This window comes from Rhinolophus sinicus, chromosome 17 (assembly GCF_057876585.1).
Source record: "Rhinolophus sinicus isolate RSI-liver-muscle chromosome 17, RSI-T2T, whole genome shotgun sequence".
NCBI lineage: Eukaryota > Metazoa > Chordata > Mammalia > Chiroptera > Rhinolophidae > Rhinolophus > Rhinolophus sinicus.
The window spans coordinates 28,249,381-28,273,847 of NC_142517.1; the positions used below are offsets into that span (position 1 = coordinate 28,249,381).

Sequence of the window (24,467 nt, forward strand, 5' to 3'; positions counted from 1 at the left end):
GGATAAACCATAGAATGTAATCATACAGGGGGCACCTCATGCTATTTCATGAACCTAAACTATGACACAATACCACACTGTATTTAGTGTTTGGGGCAGTAATTAATGTCTACTAGCATACCATTAGTTTATAAGCATCCTAGTATATATTCTGGGGAAACTAGGAAGATATCAAATTATAAATTAGAGCTGTTGTTGGTTTGTTTCCTTCTGACTTTTATCTCTGTAGTTTAAAATTTTTCAAATTCAGTCATAGAAATGAATTGAACTTATCTGTACATTTTGAAATGTTTTAGCCGTGAAGAAGAAAAGTCCGCTTGCCATAAAAAACTTTAAATAAAAAAGCTCTTGGAACAATAAAATATGAAATGTCAGAAATAGTCATAATTCAAATTAAGAAATTCACGTCATGGTGTTTTAGATTAAATATTTTTTTAATAATATTGAAACCACCACCCAAAAATATGATGCAAAGAAATCTGACACATTTTTATCTCCTCTAACAAATTTTCATTTCCCTTGTAGTTTGCTATGATTTATGTGAGTAAAATGTTGTGGTTTTCTTTCACAGAAGCTTTATATATACTGTTGTAAATTACAGCGCTTAAAGCAAGAGCCAAGCAAATCTTTCTCAGTGAGTTAAACTGATGACCCAGTTGGGCTGGCAGTCATGTCTCTTTACTGGCTGATTAGCAGAATAACTATTTCCTCTATGAACTATTTCCTCTTTCAGGAGGTTGAAGCCTGATAATGTGTGCAAAAATATTGGCTTTGATTGCTATTGTCTAAACTTGAAAATTGAAATTTTTGCCATTGCACATATCTTTTACTATAACAACCAGAAAAAATTTTTCATTCTCAACTTCCAATTGTGAGCTGAAACCCAGTAGGACTTAAAATGCTTGAGTATGATGGTTTAGAATGTTTAAAAGCAGAATTCCATCAGTCATTTTCCCAAAGTAAATCAAAAAAGAAAAAGAAAAAAAAAACACCTGTAGATTTAGGTGACAAAACGCTGCAAAATAAGTAGATTCAAACTATATGTGGACTAATTTATGGATATAAATGTATAGTGTTCTTACCTTTTTGACCCTCACAAGTGCTGACTTTATGTCTTTGTCTTAGATCAACTAATTTTATGGTAAATTTAGAAAACAAGTGAATTCCAATGGCAAGAATACGCAGTAGAAATCTCTTCTTTTGGCTTTCTGCAGTTCACATTTTGGCATTGTTAGTGGAAGCAATCTGTCTGATTTCAGTTATGCTTATGGTTACCCGGAGTAAAAGTAGATATACTACTAGATGCAAAATAGTCTAAGCAAGTTATAGTATTTGAGTGCTCTTATGTGGTATTCTGATCAATATAACTAATTAATAACATAATGGCCCTTAGGAAACACTGTGGTACTGTAAATTACAAGTATGGTACTTATTAGCAACCAACATAGTGAATATATCTTGCAGTAGATATTAGTCTGATCCCATTAATTCATGTCTTAAACTGGAGTTATAATCTGTTGAAAAATATATATGATAACTACAGATGTTGAAATTTGTAGATGATTTATTATTTCAAAAAATATATAGTATGAATGCTTATTCTAGTGAAAGAAACTTTTAAAGTACTTCAGAATGCTACATTTACATAGTGACAGTTGATATGTCTAATAATCTCTTGTTTTTCATTGAATTAGTTCTAAACATCTTTAAAAGGATATTTTGTAAACAGTTTCTTAAGGAACTATAGATACTTGAATGTTATACTGTAATTCTTTTGAAAGTATTCTTCGTTTAGATTTTTACTAAGTCATACTGACCTTGTACTTAATCTGTGATGCACAATAACCTTTTTCCATTTCAGTACCTGAAAGTTGTTGGCAAAGCACATCCCTGTAATCATAGCTGTTTTAGTTAGCATCTTTATAACTCCGTCATCCTAACTAGAACATAGATTCTGGGATTCTACAGGATTTAGTATCAACAATGCCTAGCACATAGTACATAGTACTGTTTCTTATTTTTTGAATGAATGAATGACCAGTTTACCCTACATTCTTTCAAATCCATGCTTAAGTGACTTATCTTGAGCTTGCAGTTGATTCCAAATAACCTAATTGAAAGTGTAACCCAACTCTGTTATGTCCCCTTTCTAAGACAGGACCTCACCCATTAGTCTATTTCTCAAAAGAATTACAGCCATTTGAATAGAAACCAAGGAATTTCAAAATGCTACTAATATTTGCTAGTATGGATTTATCTATCAACTGTTTACCTGAGCTCACTAAATTTTCTTTTCATCCAAAAAAACATAAGAAAATTATAACCACAAGTGTTGAAGGGAAATTTTACTGGTAAAATAATCTAATGACACAAATTTTAAAAGATAAAACGTGTTTTATTTAGTAGGTTTCCTTTGCTTATACTTTGCAGGTAAAAGTAAATCACTAGCTAGATATGTTGTTGTTTCTTCCAAAATTGTTTTCTTATGGATTGTCTAGAGACATGAATGCTATCAAATTAACCTTTCTGAAAATGATTAATGTATAAAGCTACATTTATTTTACTTCAGGTAATTAATCTAGCTGCAAATTGAAACCTGAGATACATCTGTATGTGTATGTGTATGTATTGCTGCATCTGAAAGAATAATAATCTTTTATTTCCAATCTATAAGCCACTGGTAATTCACTCTATCACATCATTTATACAGTTCATCTCTTAATTTCTCAGCATGCTGATATGCAGCAGAGGGTTGAAAGCATTGTTAAAATGTAGATAGATGTTATATACCCAGCTCCCTTTATCTACTGTCTGTTATCTCAAAAAAAAAAAAAAAAAAGCTATTGTATTAGCATAGCAAGATCTGTGCCTTGCAAATAGTTCTGACTATTATGCAATCCTTTCCTTTGAGTGTTCTTAAATCAATATCATAATTATATTTGCAGGTATTTTATCTGAGATAGAAGTCAAGCTACTCACCAAAACTTGTCCAGAGTAACTGCTTTGCCTTCCACCTTTTAAACAGTAGGACCCCATTTAGAGTGCTCTTTGTGGTCCTTATAGATTTTCCACTTACTGAGTATCACTAGTACATTAGTATGGACCCTCTCTCTTGAACCATTTACTCTCTTAACTCTTTTGATTTTAGTTGAATTATGTAAAGGTTACATTATTTAGTAGTAAAAGTCAACTGAACATTTAAGGTTTAGGTTTGTAGTTTCCTTCTCTAAAAATAAGAAATCTTTTTGTTCTAGATTATATTTTAGGAAAAATGAATCGTATGAAATCTTTCAATCTGTTTTCTTTCTTATTCTTTAACCTAACAAATGCTTGACTTCGACTTTTGCTTTTTCTCCGTATGTGTTTGAAAATGTTCAGGCTCTATATAATTAATAATAATTTCAACTTTTATCCTTTTGATTTTTTTGTATTATTGAATACTTTAGCATAACTGCTTAGGTTTTCGGTATTTTATTTTTGTATTTAATAGAGCATGCATGTACGGATTCTAATTATTTTTAAATCCAATTGTAAGCATAATAGTCTTCCTTTGCATTTTGACTTTTCTCTAATATGAATTTCCTATTTGTGGCATAAGTATAGTAGCTTTTGAATTCTTTTTCCCCTTGTGTTTATTCAAAATAGCTCTACCCATCTGTTAGTTCTCTACTTCAAATATTTTTGTTTCCAAAAGTGTTAGGCAACCCATTCTAAATTATTCATGAAATGGCGGACAGTGATAAAATGAACATAATATGAGGTAGTTCAAGTCTCATTTGTTTAAGTTGAAATGCATCAAACCTTTTGTTACATCTGATTGACAAGGGGTAAAATAGATTAGCCCTAATTTCATTCTTTTGTTGTGAATCTTTTGGCGAAGGTGAGGGTAAAAGTACTAGTCACTGAAAGGAAAAACAGGTGCCAGGCAATGTTCTAAGTACTTTGCATATTTTGATTCTCTTAATCCTTATGAACTCTCTGAGGTTTATGCTGTTATTACCTCGTCCAATAGGGAGGATAGGAAACTAAGGCACAGAGCGCTTAATATTTCTCTATAGCTGGTGTGTGGTGAAGCCAGGACACAAACCCAGGCCGTAGGACACCAATACACATTCCCGCACTTTAAACAGCCTACATAAATCACAACCCTTATAATTAATGTTCAAATAAATGATTTAATTCACTCTTCTTCTGTCCTTTGCCTTGCTCTCTGGATCTCACCCTCTAGCTCTTAAGCATTTATTTGCTGTATTTTTCATGTCCTCAGATCTGTACCCATATTAGGTTGCCTGACTTGGGTTTCTGGGACACCCAATAGATGGGATACTCCAGTTGGAGCCACATTTTGTCAACGTGTCCATGTCCTTTTTTTATCATCTCTATCTGCTTTTCTCCCTAGTGACCTCTGGTCTCTGTAAGACACTCACTTTTCAAATCTATACCAGCCTTGCGAGCCAGACTTCAGCATCTAGTTTCTCAGGTCCCCTTTTCAGAGGTGCCAGCTCTCCAGTGCTTCCAGGTCCCTAGCATAAAGCACACTTAGTACCCAGTCTTACCATACTTGGGAGAGAACTGTTACGATCCCTTTTTTCCCTCCACTGTGGTTTCTTACCTAAGACCAGAGAAGATGATGCATGTTTGGGGTTCTGAAGTATCCTTTATTTCTTCTGGAGACCCTTTATAAGAAGGATGGAGTGAAGTTGGAAGGGTAAAGTTAGCGGGTGCCAGGTTATCATTTAGGAATCACTGTTTATTCAGTTGGCATGTTGATATAAGTAGGTCAGATAGAAATAAGGATTGTCCTTTTTGTCTTGTCCTGAATTTGCTACCCATTATAATGTTATTTCCTTGTTAGGTTTAAATATTTGAAAATTTACCCCCCTCTTTTCATTGTCTTACCTTATTAGCTAGTTCCATTCATAGATTTAAAATACCCTTTTAGGAAATTTGTGTTCCATCTATTGGATTTAATAGTTCTGCTTCTTTCATAATATAGTATTTTTAAATAATATCTGTATATTGTTTTAACACATTAGCTCTAATGTTGGAGATCTGTTTTCTGTAAGTAAATTAATCTGCTTAGTCTATAGTCCATACTTTCCCTAATGCAGTTCTTATTTAGTCAAAAAGCACTCAAGAACAAGTGCTCTGTTATTTTAGCCTCGCCATCTGTCTTATTTCCCTCAGCAGTGATTTGGCCTCTGTAGTCCCCTTGATTCCTAGTCTATGTCTCCTTCATTCTTGAAGGATATTTTTTGCTGGGCTTAGAATTTTAAGTTTGCATTTATTTTCTTTCAAGAATTTTAAAGGTATCATGGTACCCCGTATTGGAGTACTTAAGTCTTCCTAAAATGTTTCTGTTGAGAAATCAGCTTCTAGTCTTATATTTGCTCCTTTGCATTTAATCTATGTTTTCTGCTGTTTGAAAGACTTTTTCTCTTTGTGTTTGGTTTATATAATTTTTATTGCAAATTGCTTACGTGCAGTTTTCTTTGTATGTATCTGGACAGGAGTTTGTAATGCATCATTAGTTTGTAACTTGATATCCTTTGATTGTTTTGGAAAATTCTCCACTATTTTCTGTCAAATATTGCTTTTCCTAAATCTCTCTCTTTTTCTAGGGCTGCAATTAATATTCATTGTAAATCTTTTCATCATATACCTTATGTCTTTTAAGCTCCTACCTGTATTTTCCTTCTGTTATTTTTCAATGATTCATTCAAGATGTTTTGTTCTAATCTGTCTTCCAGTACTCATTCTTTTTTCTGTTCTGTCTAACTTAAGCCGTCATTAAGTTCTTGATTTCAGTTAATGTATTCTTCAGTGTTTTCAATTCTTTCTTTTTACATTTTTAATAGTTTCCAGTTCTCACCTGAAATTGTCTTTTATTTTCATGAACAAATTAAGCGGAGTAATGTTAAAATCTGCATCTAATAATTCCACTATTTTGATCCTCTGTGTATCTGCTCCTACTGACTGTTGTTTCTCTTGTCCTCTTGTGTCTCATGATTTTTCATCTTGTCTTGTTTTCTCATATACCTGATTATTTTTAATGGATGTAAAATAGCAACAATCGTAAACATAACTTGAGGCTTAAGATAGTGCTACCTTCTTCCAGAAAGAATTTATATTTGCTCTGGTGGACGGTATAGCAATCTTGAATCATTTTAATTCAGTCAGGAATTGAGATGATTCAAAGCTGGGCTTCAGTCCCTATGGGGGCCTATTTCTGGTTTATCCTTACTTTTAGGGAATAATCTGTTAAGAGTCCAACCCAAAGCCTGGTGGTTTTATCAGAGTCTTCCCTTCCTTGACTGGCCTTGAATTCTAGATTTTGTCCCCGGAGCTCCGTAAGTCTCTCAGAAGCTCTGCCCAGATCCTTAGCTTTTCAATGACCTCTTCAAGAATTGACAGACAGATGCCACTACTGGAATCATCTCTAGTGGGTAACTGGGTCCAAATGTTGAGCTCACCTTCTTTCCTGGAACTGGGGCCCATACTTCTCCACTTCCTTAGTAACTCTTTGATGCCTTCAAACATATGTTTTAATATTTTGGCCAGCTTTTCTATCTGTCTTCAGAAAGAGGGAGAGTTCAAATAAGCTAGACCCACCACAGTATCTTCCCATAAGTTTTGACATATGGTTTTATATTTTCCACCATGATTGCCTTTTTTACCTATGAATCACTGAGGAGTGCTGAAATATTTTTGAAATTAATAATAAAGGAGCAACAACTAATACTTTATAAAGTCTGTAAAAAAGTTTCAAATTTGCTATATCACAACTATACACTTATTAGTTGCCATCTTATTAGTTGCTTTCTGGCTCTTTTATAGTTGTTCTGTTTGTTTTTTGTTTTGTCTGTTTGTTTGTTTGTTTTTCTTCCTCCCTTTGCGATTTTCCATAGTGGTTTGCCCTGTTTCTCCTTTCTATTGTGAATCTACTCTGTTTTAGCTTTGTGGTTCCATTGAGGCTCACACAAAACATCTTACAGATAAAACAGTACATTTTAAGCTGGTAGTAACTTAACTTTGATCACATACAAGAGCTCCACCCTTCTACTCCCCCTTTTATAGTTTTGATGTCACAATTTACCTCTTTTTATATTGTGTATATGTTAACAAATTATAGTAGCTATAGTTATTTTTAGTACTCTTTTCCTTTAACCTTTATACTATAGTTAAGTTACTAACATACCATCTATAACAGAATTAGAGTTTCCTAAATCTAACAATATATTTACCTCTACCAGTGTGTTTTATACTTTTGTATGTTTTCATGTCACTAATTAACATCTTTTATCAGCTCGAAGTATTCCTTTCAGCATTTCTTGCAAGGCAGGTCTAATGGTGAGGAACTCCCTCAGCTTTTGTTTGTCTGAGCAAGTCTTTATTTCTCCTTTGTATGTGAAGGATAACTTTGTAGTATAGAGTATTCTTGCCTGGCAGTTTTTTTCTTTCAACACTTTGAATATGTCATCCCACCCTTTTCTGGCCTGTATGGTATCTGCTGAGAAATTAAATGACAGGTTGATGAGGGTTCCTTTGTAGGTTACGATCTTTTTTTCTCTAGCTGCTTTTTGGGATTGTCTGTCTTTGATTTTTGACATCTTAATTATAATGTGTCTTCAGGAATATCTTTTTGCATTGAGATAATAGGGTGATCCATTAGCTTTATGAACATGGATGTCCAAGTCTCTCCCAAAGTTTGGGAATTTTTCAGATATTATGTCTCTTTTTGTTTAAATGTTTATTGGGGAATTTTGGGGAACAGTGTGTTTTTCCAGGACCCATCAGCTCCAAGTCAAGCCATTGTTTTCACTCTAGTTGTGGAGGGTGCAGCTCACTGGCCCATGTGGGAATCAAACTGGTGACCTGGGTGTTACGAGCACTGTGCTCTAACCAACTGAGCCACTGGCCGCCCTATTATTCCTTTAAATAAAACTTTTTGTCCTCTTCTCCCTCTATTCTCCTTCTGGAACCCCAAGTACTGCAGGTCCTTGAATAACGTTGTTTCATTCAACGTCATTTTGTTATAACATTGATGGGAAAAAAATTCATGGCCCAGACCACCATCTCTGTGGAATTTGCACATTCTCCCCATGTCTGCATAGGTTTTCTCCAGGTACTCTGGTTTCCTCCCACATTCCAAAGATGGGCATGTTAGGGTAATTGGCATATCTAAATTGTCCCACTATGAGTAAGTGGGTGTGTGTGAGTGCACCCTGCAATGGAATGGCATCCTGTCCAGGGTTAGTTCCTGCTTTCCGCCCTGAGCTGCTGGGATAGGCTCTGGCCATCTGTGACCCTGAACTGAAATAAGCAGATTGGAAAATAATAATCTGACTTGTTTTTATTAATCTTTCTTAAATATCTGTATAGCTCACACTTATTTCAGTGTTTAATATTAGAAGTGTTTTGGGTCTTTATTTAGAAGTTTGGTGATGTTTTTGTGACCAGAAATATGCCCTGGAAACTTAAATCTTGTTGATAACACTTAGCCTATGATAAAACTGGTTTCGTTATATGTGGTTAAAGTCAGTTTCCAAGAATCTATCGATGATGTTAAGTGAGGACTTACTGTATTATAATATTTGTATATTTGATGGAGTCCAATAGATCGTGCAGGCTTTCATCACTCTTTTTCATCCTTTTTCCTTCTCTTCTGTTTAAGTTATTCCAGAATCCCTAACCTCTGGCTCACTTACTCTGTCTTCCAGTAGTCTACTCTGACATAGATGCTTTCTATTGCATCTTTTTTTCATTTTGTTCATTGACTTCTTCAGCCAAACAGAATTTCTGTTTGTTTCCTTTTTTATGATTTTTGTTTCTTTGTTAAGTTTCTCATTTTGTTCAGGTATTACTGTCATGATTTCTTTGAATTGTCTGTCTGTGTTTTCTTGTAGCTTGTTGAGCTGCATCAAAATAGTTATTTTGATTTTTTTTTTTTTATCAGCTACATCACAAAATTCTATGCCTTTGAGTTCAGTTTTTGGAGGATTATGACCCTTTGGTGATGGCATGTTTGCCTGATTTTGTCCCTTATAGTTTGGTGTTGCTGCCTTCACATTAGAAGTAGCAGATACCTCCTCAGATCTTTCCTAGTTGCCTTCATGTGGTTTACACTTTTTGTTGTTCCTGTGATAGCTGACCTTGTATGGATACACCTGCTCCACACTTCCTGCTCCCTCTTGTGGCAGATTCTTAAGCGTTATGTCTTTTCTCGTTCTTATAGCTCACCACGCTGGCTGTTGGAAACTTCTCTTGTTTTCCAGGAGGTGGCACTGTCGATCATGTTTGTGGTTTCTCCCTTGCCCACAGAGCCTGGTCTGTTTTTCTGAGAGAACTCCCTGTCCCAGAGCTCGCTCTCACTGCTGCACTCAGGACTCAGGAAGCTGGCTGCAGAGTGGGGAGGTGTGCGTTTAGCACTCATAGCATTGGGGTTGCCCATGGGCCCAGTGTGGGGATCCTCCACTGAGGTTCTCCCAGAGGCTCGTCAGCTTACTTCTACAGAAGATCCTGAGTGCAGTCATCCAGAGCTGCATCCCTTTAATGCCCCCTGTTGTTCTTATCTGCCTCTTTCCCAATCTCCTTTTCCCCCCAGTCATGGAATTCCCACCTCAGTACTCTGGATGCTGCTGGAGAGAAATGGGTTTCTCTAGCCAAGTACACCACAGCTGGGGAAGCCATGCACTCGCTCACTGCTCTCCCTTTCCCCTATGACAGAGGTTAACACTGGTGGGTTCAGCCTGTGCAGTTTGCCTTGGAGAAGGGACAGCACTAGCAAAGTTCCTCTTTCTGTCTCAAGTGCATCATTTTGTTGGTGTTGTTTGCTCTAATAGCATGCTGGAATCCCCCGGGGGAAAGCTGGACTTCTCAAAGTCTCTCTTATCCATGGGTTTCTGCTCAGGTCAGTCCTCTCCAGGTTGTCCCCCACTGTGGCCGACAGAGGTTGGGGTAGGCTCCCTGACTCCTGTGGGTTTCACAGCCCACTCTGTGGTTTGTGCCTATTACCGGATGCCCAGGTGATCAAGACTCCTTCTGGACCTCTGGGCATAAGGTGCTGGATCCTACAAGCCCCATAAAGGTGCTTTTATTCATGGATGGATGCCTAATTAGTTGTTTAAAAAGAGGGACAAAACGAGGGACATCTTACACCACCGACATCACTCCTCAACCTAATAGTAAAATTTAATCCCAAGGCTAAACAGTGGGTAACATTTTCAATACAAGTCATTTTGATAAGTTTCTTCTCTAAAAAATAAAAAATAAAAAAAATACCCAAAAGTATGTAGGTCACAATTATTACTTGGTAAATTACAATTTTCTTTTTTATTTTAAAACTTTCTGCAAATCACTTTTTGTGTATCAATCTCATTATATTAAGGGGCATAATATCACCAAAATAAATGATTTTGTCCACCTGTTCATTCTGACAGTTAATTTCCAACAGATTCAGTTTCTTCTTAAGGCCATTTCTTGATCTTGATAGTAACATATCTTCTCCATGAAAGAACATATTTGTCTCTTTACTAAACCAGGAAGACCTGCATCCAGTTGATCTAAAAGCTATATCATATTTTGTAGGTATTCGTTTAAAAGAAGGCCAAGAGTTATAATTTTGCAATATTTACATTTAACAATCTTTAGAATTCATCTTCTAATTTTGGAAGTACCACTACAAGAGCGACTTTAACGGAAGCTATGCTTTAATAATGATTCCTGTGAGTTATAATACCTATGATTTCTATCTATGAAATCAGAAGCTGAAGATGGATCACTTAAAACACCCATGCAAAGTCTTAACACTACGTGTCACTATCTTCTCAGGATAATGAAACAGTATGGCAAAGATCAACAGAATGGTTTTAGCTAAAGACGGCTTTTACACTATTTTTTAAAGGTCTAACACAGTTGTTTGACTTAACGATTTTTTGACTTTATGATGGTACAAAAGAGATGCGTAGAATTTTGATCTTTCCCCAGGCTAGTGATGTACAGTATGATACTCTCTCGTGATGCTGGGCAATGGCAGAGGGCCACAGCTCCCAGTTAGCTATGTGATCACAAGGGTAAACAACCAATACTCTACAGTGTACTGTGTTCCAGAATTTTTTAGATATTGTGTTGTGAGCATGTTTAAGGTAGACTAGGCTAAGCTGTGATGTTTGGTAGGTTAGGTGTATTAAATGCATTTTCAACTTACGATATTTTCAACTTTCAATGGGTTTATCAAGATATAACCGCATTGTAAGTTGAGGAGCATCTGTATACTTGTTATTGATGAGAAAACTGACATTAAGTTGAAGAAGCTGGCAACATTACTACCTGTTAAGTTATCTTACATTTAATTTTTAGCAGAAATAGGAGATATATCTATTTGCTAAAGACGAGACACGAGCCAGTGTTCACATCAGGAAGAAAATTATTATAGCGAGTGTACGAATCAGGTTCTATTTATATAAAATGATTATGGATTAGCCTAAGTAAGAGCACTCTGTCTTGATTATAGTATCAATATCTGGAAATAGTAATTACCTGTTAATGAAAAACAGATAAAATTCAAATAATTTTTGCAATTCATAATTGTTAACATTAGTAAGGCTCAAGTCTTACTTTTAACTTTAATGATGTCAGAATAGGCTCACTATAACAAATTATTAACTCTAATAAAAGAAATATGCCCAAAATCCAATTAAAGTGTGTAAATGTTTATCTCCTACAGTATACTTGAGCTGCCTTTGGCCATAAAATGTGTGGCTGTAATATATTCAGAGATAAATATTTTAAGGACATTAAATTATTGATTACAGATTAATCAATATGTGTTATACATAATGAAGTCAGACCTAGCTTCTCAATAGGATATTTTATCCCAAAAGTATTTTATTTCCCAAAACATATTTTTAGCCTTCCTTGCAACTAACAAGCTTTAATCCTGCTCTTAGAGGTTCAGAATGACATCCAAGAATTGTGTTACTAGAAAGTCTTACAGAAAATCAGCCTTGTTTCTCTCTGCTATTAGAAATATATTTATGTGACCATGTTTACTGTCATTGACCTTTCTTGATCTTATATATGTTTATTTTTATGAGATTATATGGTGTACTAGATCCTTATTTTTCTAAACCCATGTTACTTACTAACTGATGGGGGATAATTGGCGGATTAACATAACATGATAAAAATGTTTTCTAAATTACAGCTGTTCCAATGTAATTATAAAATTAAGAAACAGAGAATATTGTTCAAAGAAAATCATTTTTATAAACTCTGATTATTTGTGCAAATTTAGTATGATTAGATAACTAACCACTGTTTTAGAATAGAGAAAGCTGAATTTGTTTATATAAAATCATAATCTGATCACGTCTGGACATTTCCACTTTACTCTAAACTATTATTAATCCAAGATGATCATCAGCTGGACCCAACTGAAAACATCTCCGATGTCAAGAAAAAAAATTATTCTCTGTCATCCCCTGTGAATTTGGATATTTATCATAACAATAGGGCAACTGGGATTCAGGTACCGTGTTTCCCCCGAAAATAAGACCTAGCCAGACAGTCAGCTCTAATGCGTCTTTTGGAGCAAAAATTAATATAAGACCAGTATTATACATATTATATTATATTGTATTGTATTGTATGCTATTGTATTGTATTGTATTACATTGTATTATCTTAGACCCAGTCTTATATGAGACTGGGTCTTATATAATAGTTAAGTAAGTAAGTAAAATAGTAAAATAAGTAAATAGTAAGATAAGACGAGGTCTTATATTAATTTTTGATCCAAAAGACACATTAGAGCTGATTGTCCAGCTAGGTCTTATTTTCGGAAAAACACGGTAGAACCATACGTTAGTCTGTACTGAAAGAGAGATGAATTTCAAGAAACTCATGTAATAGGAATCAGAATCCTAGACTGGGAAACCAAGCAGCAGCAAGGCAGAGGATTTGGGCAATATCAGAGCAGAACCCAGGCTTAAAAGGTATGAGGCCACATGTCTGAGGCAGTGCTTGAAATGCTAGTCTTCGCCTCAAAGCCAGGGTGTTACTAAGTCTTCTGCTTTTTGAATCAGAGAACTCTATCTGTACTTGCTGCTTAAGACAGAACTAGTCTCAGTGTATCGCTTGTGAAGGCAAGTCAGCAGTGTGTTCAGTGGTTGGATGACTCAGATTCTCTGAGGCTGTGAGAGATTGCCGCAACAACATTGAAAACGGTAAGAAATGGTTGGAGTAACAGTAAAGGAGAGGATTCAGTCATCTTGTTGAATCCCATCCAACTGATACAACCGTTATTGCTTGTAATTTGGACCAGCCTTGCCGTAGTGCTGCTGACCAACGCAGAGAAAGCCCCACAGTGATAATATACTATATGCTCATTAGTCTCAGAGCTAAAACACACTAAGACACTTCAAGAAAATACCACATCAGAATTGTTCATGAGAAAAGACAAACATACTTGTTTATGTAAACAAGGAATAATAAATCCACTCTACGAACCATCATTAAATAAGCCCTAAAATACGGATCTGTGAAAAAGAAAACTTGTGTGTGCCAGTAACATTCTAGATGTCTCATATCATTTTTATTGTATTTAGTTTTACCCAGTCTTTGTGTTTACCCACCATATTTACAGATGATTTTTTGAAGTCAAGTTGATTTTTAAATCCAGTTTGTTTAATAATTCCAGGGTGAGGTTGGTTTCTCTTCATTATCTTTTTGAGAACGTTAAGACAGAAATGCCACTGACCAGCATCTACTTGGTGGATTGAAATAAATCTTTTCTTTCTGAAACAACTTGAAATGGCTCTTACTGAGAGAGAAAAAAAAAAAAAATCTCCTGCATTCTTTCAACTTCTCTCTAGAGTATCATCTCTTCAGCTTTTTAATATATAACGCACAGTATGAGATATATCATACTTTGCAACCCAGTACACATAGGCATATGTATATATAACTGAAAAAAATTTACAAAAAATACTTATCCACTCCAATATTTTTTCCTGATTGTATTGCATCTTCAAACAAAACAAAACAGTAACCACCCACTGATGGGTCATCATTCTCAGTTTGAAAAACATTGCTCTGGAATAGGTTTCTCCTGTGGCTCTCCCTTGTCCAAATCACTCTCATACTTTAAATTTAAAAGCCTGGAAAGATGTCTTGCTTTTGCCTATGATTATAGTTAAACTGAAGATAGTAAATTACTGCACATGTTGTTGGAATTTTCTTTAGGTAAATTTGTAAGATAAGTCAATATATTATAGTAATATAAAATGAAGTCCAGCCATTCAAAATTAGAAGCAACTAAATGTCTTTAAATTGACATCCTGTGTGAATTCAATAAATAATTCTCAGCTCCTTATAGATCATTTTCCTTTAAGTATCTTTGAATTTCTAGAGGACATTTTGTGTTCTTACTTAGTATATAATTATCTATAACTTTTCTGGTTAATGTATAATTTACAGCTTACAACTAGCATGTGATATATATGGGTGATGTATTTCTTCACATCTTTCGTTAGAGTATATTAAGCTAGGTCAGAAGTACCTTCCCTTTTAGCACTGTTTTCCAACACAAATCACTAAACACTGATGGAATTCATGTTAATGTGGATTTGATAACTGAGCCAAATCTGACTTCATGATGATTTAGTTTATAAACTTGAATCCAAGTTATGGAAATGGCCTGAATTCATCTAATTAAGTGTTAGAAGCCAATCTATATTTATTTCTGTGCTTTCAAGTCTTAAAATTTCTGATTAAAATTTAAAAATAAAATTATCTGAGAAATGAAACTCCAGATTTGGAACAAATAGACTTTTGAAAAGAAAGTTTTAAAAATAGTGGGTTTTTTTCCTAGCCAGATTGTTTACTAGCCAGACTATACATCCTCTAGTACAGAAATGGCGTTCCAATTTTATAATAAGGACAGTAATAATAGGAGCTCATACGGCTATTAAGTCGGTGAAGCAAATATTCAAGTGCAGTTCTAACTCCAGAGTCCAAGATCTCAACCACTATGCTACATGACCTCCCGCTGTGCCATTCTGTGATGGTATCTCTTAAAAGGGATTTTATCCCCTCCCCAAATTCTGCTGGACATGCATGTATCTTTTTCAAGATGGGAAGCATGAAGACCAGAAGATTTAAATTGTCAGATTTTAATCTAACTGTTTAATTTTTTAAATTGGGGAATTGATATACTACTTAGAATTTATTTTGAAACTTTGTTTCTTGAGACTTGGTATACTGCATTTTGTTTTACCTATTTATTTTATAATTACATTCTTTAATATGTAATTACATTTTTTATAAAAATAGTACAAGCCTATTTTGTAGGAAATATGAACAATATGTAAAAGTTTAAAGAAGGAAATAAGTGCACGTGACCCTACTAGCCAGAGAGAAAACTTCTGCTAACATTTTGGTATATCCTTCTAATGTTTGTTTGCTGCCTTTTTTTTTTGTTTTTTAATTATGTCGAGATCATGCAGAATATACAATGTTAGTTTAATTGGAAGAGATATTCCACTATGCAGAGGAGGCCACTTTTATCTAGGCCTCCGAATTTTTATATAGTAAAAAGTTGCCAATGGAGTATAAGCACCTCACCCCACCTCCCACTTCACAAATCCGTCTCACTCTTTTCAACCTCCATATATATATAATTTTGTATTCTGTATTTTTACTAGTTACATAATATAGTTATGTTCTCATGCTGTTAAGAGCTCTTTGAAAATATTTTAATGGTTCTATAATAGTCCATAGTTACAGGTATGCTATGACTTAAACATTTCTCTATTATTGGATATTTGTTTAGATTGGTATCAGCATATTTTGTCAGAGATAATGTAGTTCAGTGATAGGACGGAGTCCAGGTGTCAGAGTCTTACAGGTACTTCCTACACCTGTACAGATGCTTACTACCACTACTACATATGTGCAAAGTCATCCCATTTGCTTGTAAAGAGATTCTCTGTGCAATTTTACAGAATTTGTATTTCCAGAATTACAATCGTGATGGAAAGAGGGATATTTTAGGCCGGAGATGAAATAATAATAAGTTCTTCCTCTTATTTGCATAAGATTGCATTATTTTCAGTGAGTTTTCACAAGCGTATATTATTTAACTTACTCGTCTCAGTTCTGCAAGGTAGGGAGTATTACTCTCATTTTATAATTGGGAAGTTAATGTTTAGCATGAGCTCCAAAACAGAATTCTTGCTAATGGACAGTAGTTGCTCAATGACTGACTCTCCTATAGAAAAGGATTTTGCAGTTGTTTGTTTGTTTTGTTTAAAGGAACAGAGTAAAAAATACTACCTTAAGGTTAGATCCACTCAAGGCTGACATTTAATGATTTTCAGTATTTTTAACAACCATCGAACTACCCAGTGTTTTGGGGGGGTTTTGGGGTTTTGTTTTGTGTTTTTTTTTAACTTCTAAAAACGTTTAGACTTATCCTCTAGATAATTTACAGAGAAAACTAGATGTTTTTCCAATGTAGTACTAATTAATTAATCTGAACACAACTCACTATAAGTCACATCCTTTTTAAAAACGTGGTTCATATTTTTGTCCAAAAAACATTAGGTCTGTGCTTTAAATGACAGTCTCTTTCCCAAGTATAGACTTTATTTAGGATCCTTTACTAGAATATGTATAATATTGCTTGGCTTCCTTCAGCCTTTTTGATATGAACTGAAGTGTAGAGAAACTTTCTGCTTTGCTCTTAGTGCTGCAAAGTCAATTTATGAGTATATATCCCAAGAGTGATAAAGCACTCAAAGAAGGTCTTACATATAATCAATGGTTTGGGCACAGTACGCCTCAAAAGTGATGTTCATCTGAAGGTAGAACTGTCTGAAAACCCAAATTGTTCTGTCAAAACAGACCTGAAAAAAAAAAAAAAAAATTATTTTTCATACACACAAATTGCAGTTGTGGGAGTTAGTTCATTCTTAATAAAAGAAAACTTATCTGCTTCCATATCTTGGCTATTGTCAATAATGCTGCAATGAACAGAGGGGTGCAGATATCTTTCCGAATTAGTATCTTTGGATTTATTTGGATAAATACTCAGAAGTGAAATTGCTGGGTTGTATGGTAGTTATATTTTTAATATTTTGAGGAGCCTCCCTACTGTTTTCCATAGTTGCTGTCCCAATTTACTATCCTATCAATAGTTCACAAGGGTTCCCTTTTCTCTGCATCCTTGACAATGTTTGTTATTTGTTGATTTATTGATTGTGGCCATTCTGACGGTGTGAGGTGATATCTCATTGTGGTTTCCATTTATAGATGAATGGATAAAGAAAATGTGGTACATTTATACAATGGAATATTACTCAGCTATAAAAAAGAATGACATTTTACCATTTGCAACAACATGGATGGACCTAGAGGGTATTATGCGAGGTGAAATAAGTCAGACAGAGGAAGACAAATGCCATATGATTTCACTTATATGTGGAATCTAAAAAACAAAATAAATGAACAAAACAGAAACAGGCTCGTAGATAGAGAACAAAGTGATGGTTGCCAGATGGGAAGAGGGTGGGGGGATTGATGAAAAAGGTGAACGGGATTAAGAAATACAAATTGATAGTTATAAAAATAGTCACTGAGATGTAAAGTACAGTATAGGGAATATAGTCAATAATATTGTAATAGCTAAATATGGTGTCAGATGGGTACTAGGGTTACCTGGTGATCACTTCATAAGGTATATAAATGTCTAATCACTTTGTGCACCTGAAACTAATATAATATTGTATGTCAACTGTAAGTGAAAAATAAATTTAAAAAAAATAACTTACCTGAGTGGTTACCCCCATTTCTATTTCTTTATTAAAAAGATAAATTATTTAGTTCTATACTTTGCAGCCTCAGTGCAAATTTAAACTACATGGAGATACTACTTCACATCCACTAAGATGGCTGTAATCAAAAAGAGAGAAAATAGCAAGTATTGTAGATAATGTGGAGAAAGTGGAGAGATTGTAAAACATTGCTGTTAGAACGTAAAATGGTAAAGACACTTTGGAAAACAGTTTGACAGTTTCTTAAAGTTAAACATAAATTTACTAAATGACTCAGCAGTCCCACCCATGGAGATATTTAATCCAAGATAAATGAAACATGTCTATACAAAGACTTGTACACAAATATTCATAGCAGCATTATTCACAATAGCCAAAAGGTGAAACAATTCAAATATCCATCAACACGGTGTGATATATCCATCTAATGGAATACTATTCGGCAACAAAAAGGAATGAACGACTGATCCATGTTACATATTACAGCATGAATGAGACTGGAAGACATTATGCTAGGTTAAAGAAGCTAGACATGAAAGACTGTGTATTGTATGATTACATTTATATGAAATGTCTATAAAGGCAATTGTCCGAAATCATGCTGGAGGTAGGAACAGGGAATGTTTACTCACTTCGGTTGGCCTCTTCCCTTGTTCCTAAAGGGGGAAACTTTCCTCCTTGAAGGCCTTCACCTATGCTGTGCTCTATACCTGGAAAGCTGGACAGTTCTCCCTCTTCTTTGCCTGGCTAATACATGTCAATACTTCAGGTGTCAACTTAAATGTTGTATCTTCAGAGGAACTGTTATATATTCTTATCTCACAATTTAGTCATCTTATTATACTCATAGCACCCCATGCTGTCTTTTCATAGTATATATTACAGTTGTTAATCAGTTATTTGTTCAACAAATAGATTACGCTAGTCCTGGGCTACAGGAGAAAACAAAACACGGAGCACATTCTAGTGGGGAGAAACATGATGAACAAGTAAATACATCCTATAAGAAAAGATGGTAACTGGTAGGAAGAACAGTAGAACATGGTGAAAGATAGGTTGGGGGAAGAGATTTTGTTGTTTTATATAGTATCTTCAGGAAACGTCTATAATAACAAGACATTTGAGCAGACTTTTGAATGAAGAATATACAGACTTTTCAAAGTAATACTTTCTTGATTTCCTCTTTTTTTTATAAATCCCACTCTTGTAAATCATTATTGTTAAACTTTGAATTATTGATGTGTCTGTTTGATAATTCTTCAAAATAAGAGATGCAGAAAATGTAAATAGTTTAGTTATAATCTCTTGCCAACCCACATTTGTCAATTTCTATTATTGCATCTTATTACTCCAACCACTTTGGCAAATTAAAAAAATATTAGCATTTTGTCTGGAAAGTCAGAGTCATTTTACATTATTACCAAATCCTATCCCACATCTAGGAACTTATAAAAAAACAAAACAGTAGTAATTTCTTTTGTAGAGATAGCGGAGAGTCAGAAAAGATCCTAATTTATTAAAACTAGAAAAATTAAACTTTCAGACATAATAAAATAGAGACTGTCTTAAACATCGTACAAAAACAATTCTGACAACTGCTGTTCCCCTCCTACTTCAAGTTGTCGATCTACTTGTTTTGATGCCCATCTTCTATCTGTAGGGAACTATATGTTCCCTATTGAGATCTCTTTTTTTGCTTACTGGTAAGGACGATCTTGTGTATCTACAGAGATAGGATATCCCTTTTATAACCCACACTTCCCTGCCCACCGATTATTTGTTTTTCAGCAGTAGATTAAACCGCCAAGGTCAAACCCTGGGTAAATTTCTGAAGTAAAGAAAAGCTAGTTACTAGAAAGGATTGTGAATCAGAAATCTGGTTGTTTTGTCCTAGAAATTTTCTTCTTTTATTTTTTAGTTTTAACATATGAAGTTCTCAGCAATGGTTTATTAATCAGTTATTTTCTGAAAGCAATATATCTAGGTAAAGAGGTTGAAAATGGAGAGTGTTATTGTTTTCATTATTTAATATATAGAAGGTTGTTGACTAAAAGATGAAAGGAAAAAATTAAGCAGAAGAAACTTATTAACAAAAAGAAAACAAATTTATGGAAGATATCAGCATCATGTGGCATGTTATCATTGTGGATTAATTTTTGTATGTGTCATTATTTTTGGAACTATTATTTATAATAAATTATATAAATCCATTGGATTAATGATATCATAGCAAACAAATATTTCCAGCAATTGCCTTATGGTCACAGTTAGCAGAATATCCTTGAGAGCTTTTTAAATATAGTATATGGATTCCCTGGCCTCACCCTAGACCAAAAGAATAAGGACAGACCCAGTTGTTATTTAACCAGTCTACACCAAGCCATAGATTGGCATTTTTAAACCACTGCTCTACACCATTCATTTATAGCTAATAATTTGATACGGTATATTGTTTTTTATCAGTGAGATGGGCTTTATTGCCTCCAAGTTATTGTTGTCTCCTTTAATGGAATCAATTTTCAAGACATACAGTGGACTAAGCCTTGTGACTTTATAGCATCACCCAATTTTGTTTTTGTTTTTGCCTTGCTAAAAATAGTTTAACCAAGCTTGATAGCCCTTTGTTCACCAGATATGACTCCAAATGTCTAACAGTACTGACAGAACTATAACCCCGTCTCCAATTTGACAACATTTAGATTGTTCAAAAGATTGTGTGATAGGCTATGAAAATCAAAGTGCTAAAGCAATGTCTATATCATTTGAATAAGGGATGTTTGAGGGAAAACACTTATGTGTTCTGGTTTGGTTTTTAAAATCAGTCACATTTTTTTTCCCCACAAAAAGCTAATTTATTCAAGTGTATAAATAAGTGGGGCTTTTTCCCATTAGTTTCAGGTATACAAAGCAACGTAATAGACATTTACACCCCTCACAAAGTGATAACTCTCCTCCCTCAAGCCACTACCCCTGTGGCATCTTATGTAACTGTTGTAATACCACTGACTGTCTTCCTTAGGCTATACTCCACTTCCCGCAGTCACATTATTTTAAGTCTCATCTCCTCAACTGAATTATAGCACTTTGAATACAGAAACCATGTGATTCATACTTTGTAATCTCAGGGATTGCACAGTCCCTTACTCAGAATAGTAATTCCTTGTATTTGCTGATAATACTTTCCTATTAATGATGTCTCTACACTGAAAGAACGAGCCTTTTACCTGTGACATTTCGTGATAAACCACACAGACTTGTTAGGGCCGCCATGTTGGTGCTGTTGCCAGTAAAATGACTTATTTAACTGATCCATCACACCCTTAGCATTGGCCTTATTACTAACAGATTTTTGAGCCAACAGGTATTAAATGCTATTCTAGAAATCCTGATTACCCCTCATTTTCTCTTCATTTTTAAAATGACAGATCTTGCTTTCAAGCTGTCAATGTTTTTATTGAAAAGAATGTTTTCCTTAGCACAAGTCAAGGGTAACTGTTTAGCTGCTTCAAGTTCATCTTTCACATGTATTTGCTTAGTGATCACCTTTGGAACCAGGCAGAATTTCCCTAACATACAAAACTACATGGGAAAAAAGAAATCATACAAATAGGAGGTGAGATTTTTTTCCCCTAAAAATTAAAGTTCTCCATCTGTTATTGTATCTGGATGTAGTAAAATTCTAACTATAAGAAAAAGAAATATGTTATTTTAGAAGCTTTGGAATCAATTATTCTGGAAAGATAGAGATATATCATAAATTAATATAAATTATTTTGAATTTCTTTCAAAAGAATAAAAAAACCTAAAGTTGAGAAGGTTAACCAATTATACATTTTAAAAGTGTTTTGTTCTTTCTCTGGATTAATTAATTTAGCCTTCAATTAGCCTGGTCATTTAATTAATCTAGGATTTAATGTATTTAAAGTAAAAAAGATTGTATAAACCTTCCTTTTATTACTAAAATATCTATGGAGATGTTTGGAGAAAAAAATCATACATTGGATTTGAAAGTACTCTAAATGAGAAAAATTTTTTTCTAATTTTTATATTTCAGTCTCTTAGATAGAAAGTAGGCAAATTATAAACAGCATAGCCTGCTTATCAGTAACTGACATTTTGGGAATAACTTCAGTGTACTGAAAGCATATTCAATTTGTGCATTTTACATGAATTTGTTTTTGAACTATTTTACCTTGAAATGTGACTATCACAAAACTGTAAATGCACACGTAGTGGTTTTTTGTTTTTGTTTTGGAAGAATACCACCTTAATTCCACTTCCACTGCAAAATAACCAAAATTTGGATGTACTTTTCTAAACTTTCTTAGGTTATAGTTAAAGTCTTTGATTATTTATCATTATGTTTTTAAACATGGTTTAATTCATTATCATAAAGTGATTATCCCGGGGTGTTGCAATCTGCATAGTTCAGAGCATATCATCACAGGTATACAGAGGGTGCCAAAAAAATGTATACACATTTTAAGAAAGAAGAAAACTGTATTAAAATTGTAGTACTCAAAATATACCGATAACAAAAGATGAATACAAGTCACATTTGACTTCTGCAATTACAAGAGGTGCTCAAAGTGGTTACCATCAGCATCCAGACACTTCTGATTATGGCAAACTACTGCTTGAGCAACGTCGACCAAAGTGTTTACTTGTATCGCTGCATTTGCCATTTCAATTTCTTTCCAAACTACCGCCAGTGTAGCCGGTTTTCTGTGGTACACCACAAGCTTTAAGGGCCCCCATAAGTAGAAGTCAAGGGGTGTTAAGTCAGTAGAACGTGGGGTAACTCAAAGCACCTCTTCATCCTATCCATTGTCCTGGCAAATTCTCATCGAGTTAAGTTGTCATGTCTCGGTGGTCTTGTGTTCCTCCAACGGCAACCATGCTTCTGCCATTTCTTTTGACTGTCCTGTCTGTCACATGGTGACGCTAGCATTCATTTGATTAATGCCATCTTTTGAGTGAACATCATACTATGTATTGCTACCGTAATTCAATTCAACTTTGAAAAGTAATACATAGATGACATCTCTTAAAACATGTATACATTTTTTTGGTACCCCCAGTATTTCCTCAGGAACTCTGTAAATCCTAGGGGAAACGAAATAGAGACCCTTGAAACTTCTAATTTGAATCTAATTCAACAGAATTAAGATTTTTAAAGCAACCAATTTAGAAGGAAATGCAGCTCTGAGCTCTTCTTAGAAAGGGCCTGCAGAAACAGAGAATCTCCTTGCTATTTTGAGGAAGGACGCATTTGAGCTTTAGTCTCGTAGGCTGGTGTGTGGGCTGCTAGGAAGCAGTGCCACTTATATTGTCCTCTGACTCAGCCCCACAGAAAGTTTTCACAATTTCCTTGCTCATCGTAGATTGCTATTTGTTAAACATACGTCATGTTAGGTATCAGGTAAAGTTGTCTTACTGGTTCCCACCACTCGCTGAGCCCCCACCAAGCTAGAACTGGTGATCCACCTGTTCCTGCATTTTCAGGTCACCTTGTACTGCTGTCTATGTTCACGTAGCTAAACACTAAAGGACAAATCATAGGCACTCATTAAAATTTGCTCATTGAATAAACAAACTTTAATGATTTTCTAGTCCAGCTCTCCCATCTAACACATTGGGAAATTGAGTTGTAAATGGTTAAATTGTTTACACAAATCACACAAGAGAACAGAAATTAAATCACATGATTGGGGAAGGCCTGTGAGTTTGGAATTTAGGTTGGTCAGTAGCATTGAAATTTTGTTTTGTTTTGTTTTTAATCATATCAGCTACATTGAAGTTGCCAATCCCTAAGAGAGGTAGAATAAAATAGTCCACAGAACTGCTGTGTCACAAACTAAAGAAAGACAGGAATCAAGCAAACTAACAAACGAATTGAGATTTATTTTGAATATGAATCTGTATACAAACAAGTGTTGAAATCTTCTTGAAAGTATGGACAATGTCCTGTTTTTTCGTTCTATACTGTTTCCATTTTATAATTGGATCAATGCCCCTGCTTTTTATCATTAACTAATAATAATGATGATAATGGTAATAATAGTAATAATAATGTGTGCTCCACTGGAGTGTGAATTGTAAAAGAGCGGAGACCATGCTTGTGTGTTGACTTTGGTATGCCCAGCACCCAGCACAGGGCAAGTAGTGGAATAATTAAAAATGATGACTCCCCAAGGAATTCTAAAAACTCAAGAGTTCATTTTTAAAACGTGACATTGGATCTCATCAATCTAGAAATTGCTTAATAAAATCCTTTACTGTTATATTTCCTATTTGTTGTCTGTAATGCTTGTCTTTGTTTTGTCCTCAGTTTTATTGAAATTAATAATTTTTCAATAATTAACAAATTAGTGTGATAAACCACACTTATGAAGAAAATTTGATTATATAGTTTTCAGTCTTTTGTTTTAATTTACTTTTTGGATAAAATCCTCAGCAGCTATATTGATCTATTTGTTTTTTCTTCTACTGAGTGCTCTAATAATACTTAATGTTTTACCTGTGTAACATAAGTCTTAATCTAACAAATATTATTCTTTGATTCAATTTTTTAATGTAATGTTTATATTCAAATCCATTTGATTATAAAGAAATCAAATTTTTCAACTTCTA

At 34.4% G+C, this 24,467-nt stretch overlaps 1 protein-coding gene across 1 annotated transcript in view; it reads left to right on the forward strand.

Annotated features, from left to right (window-relative positions):
• Positions 1 to 24,467, forward strand: part of RSRC1 (arginine and serine rich coiled-coil 1) — a 371,133-nt gene that overhangs the window by 295,723 nt on the left and 50,943 nt on the right. The window lies entirely within an intron of this gene.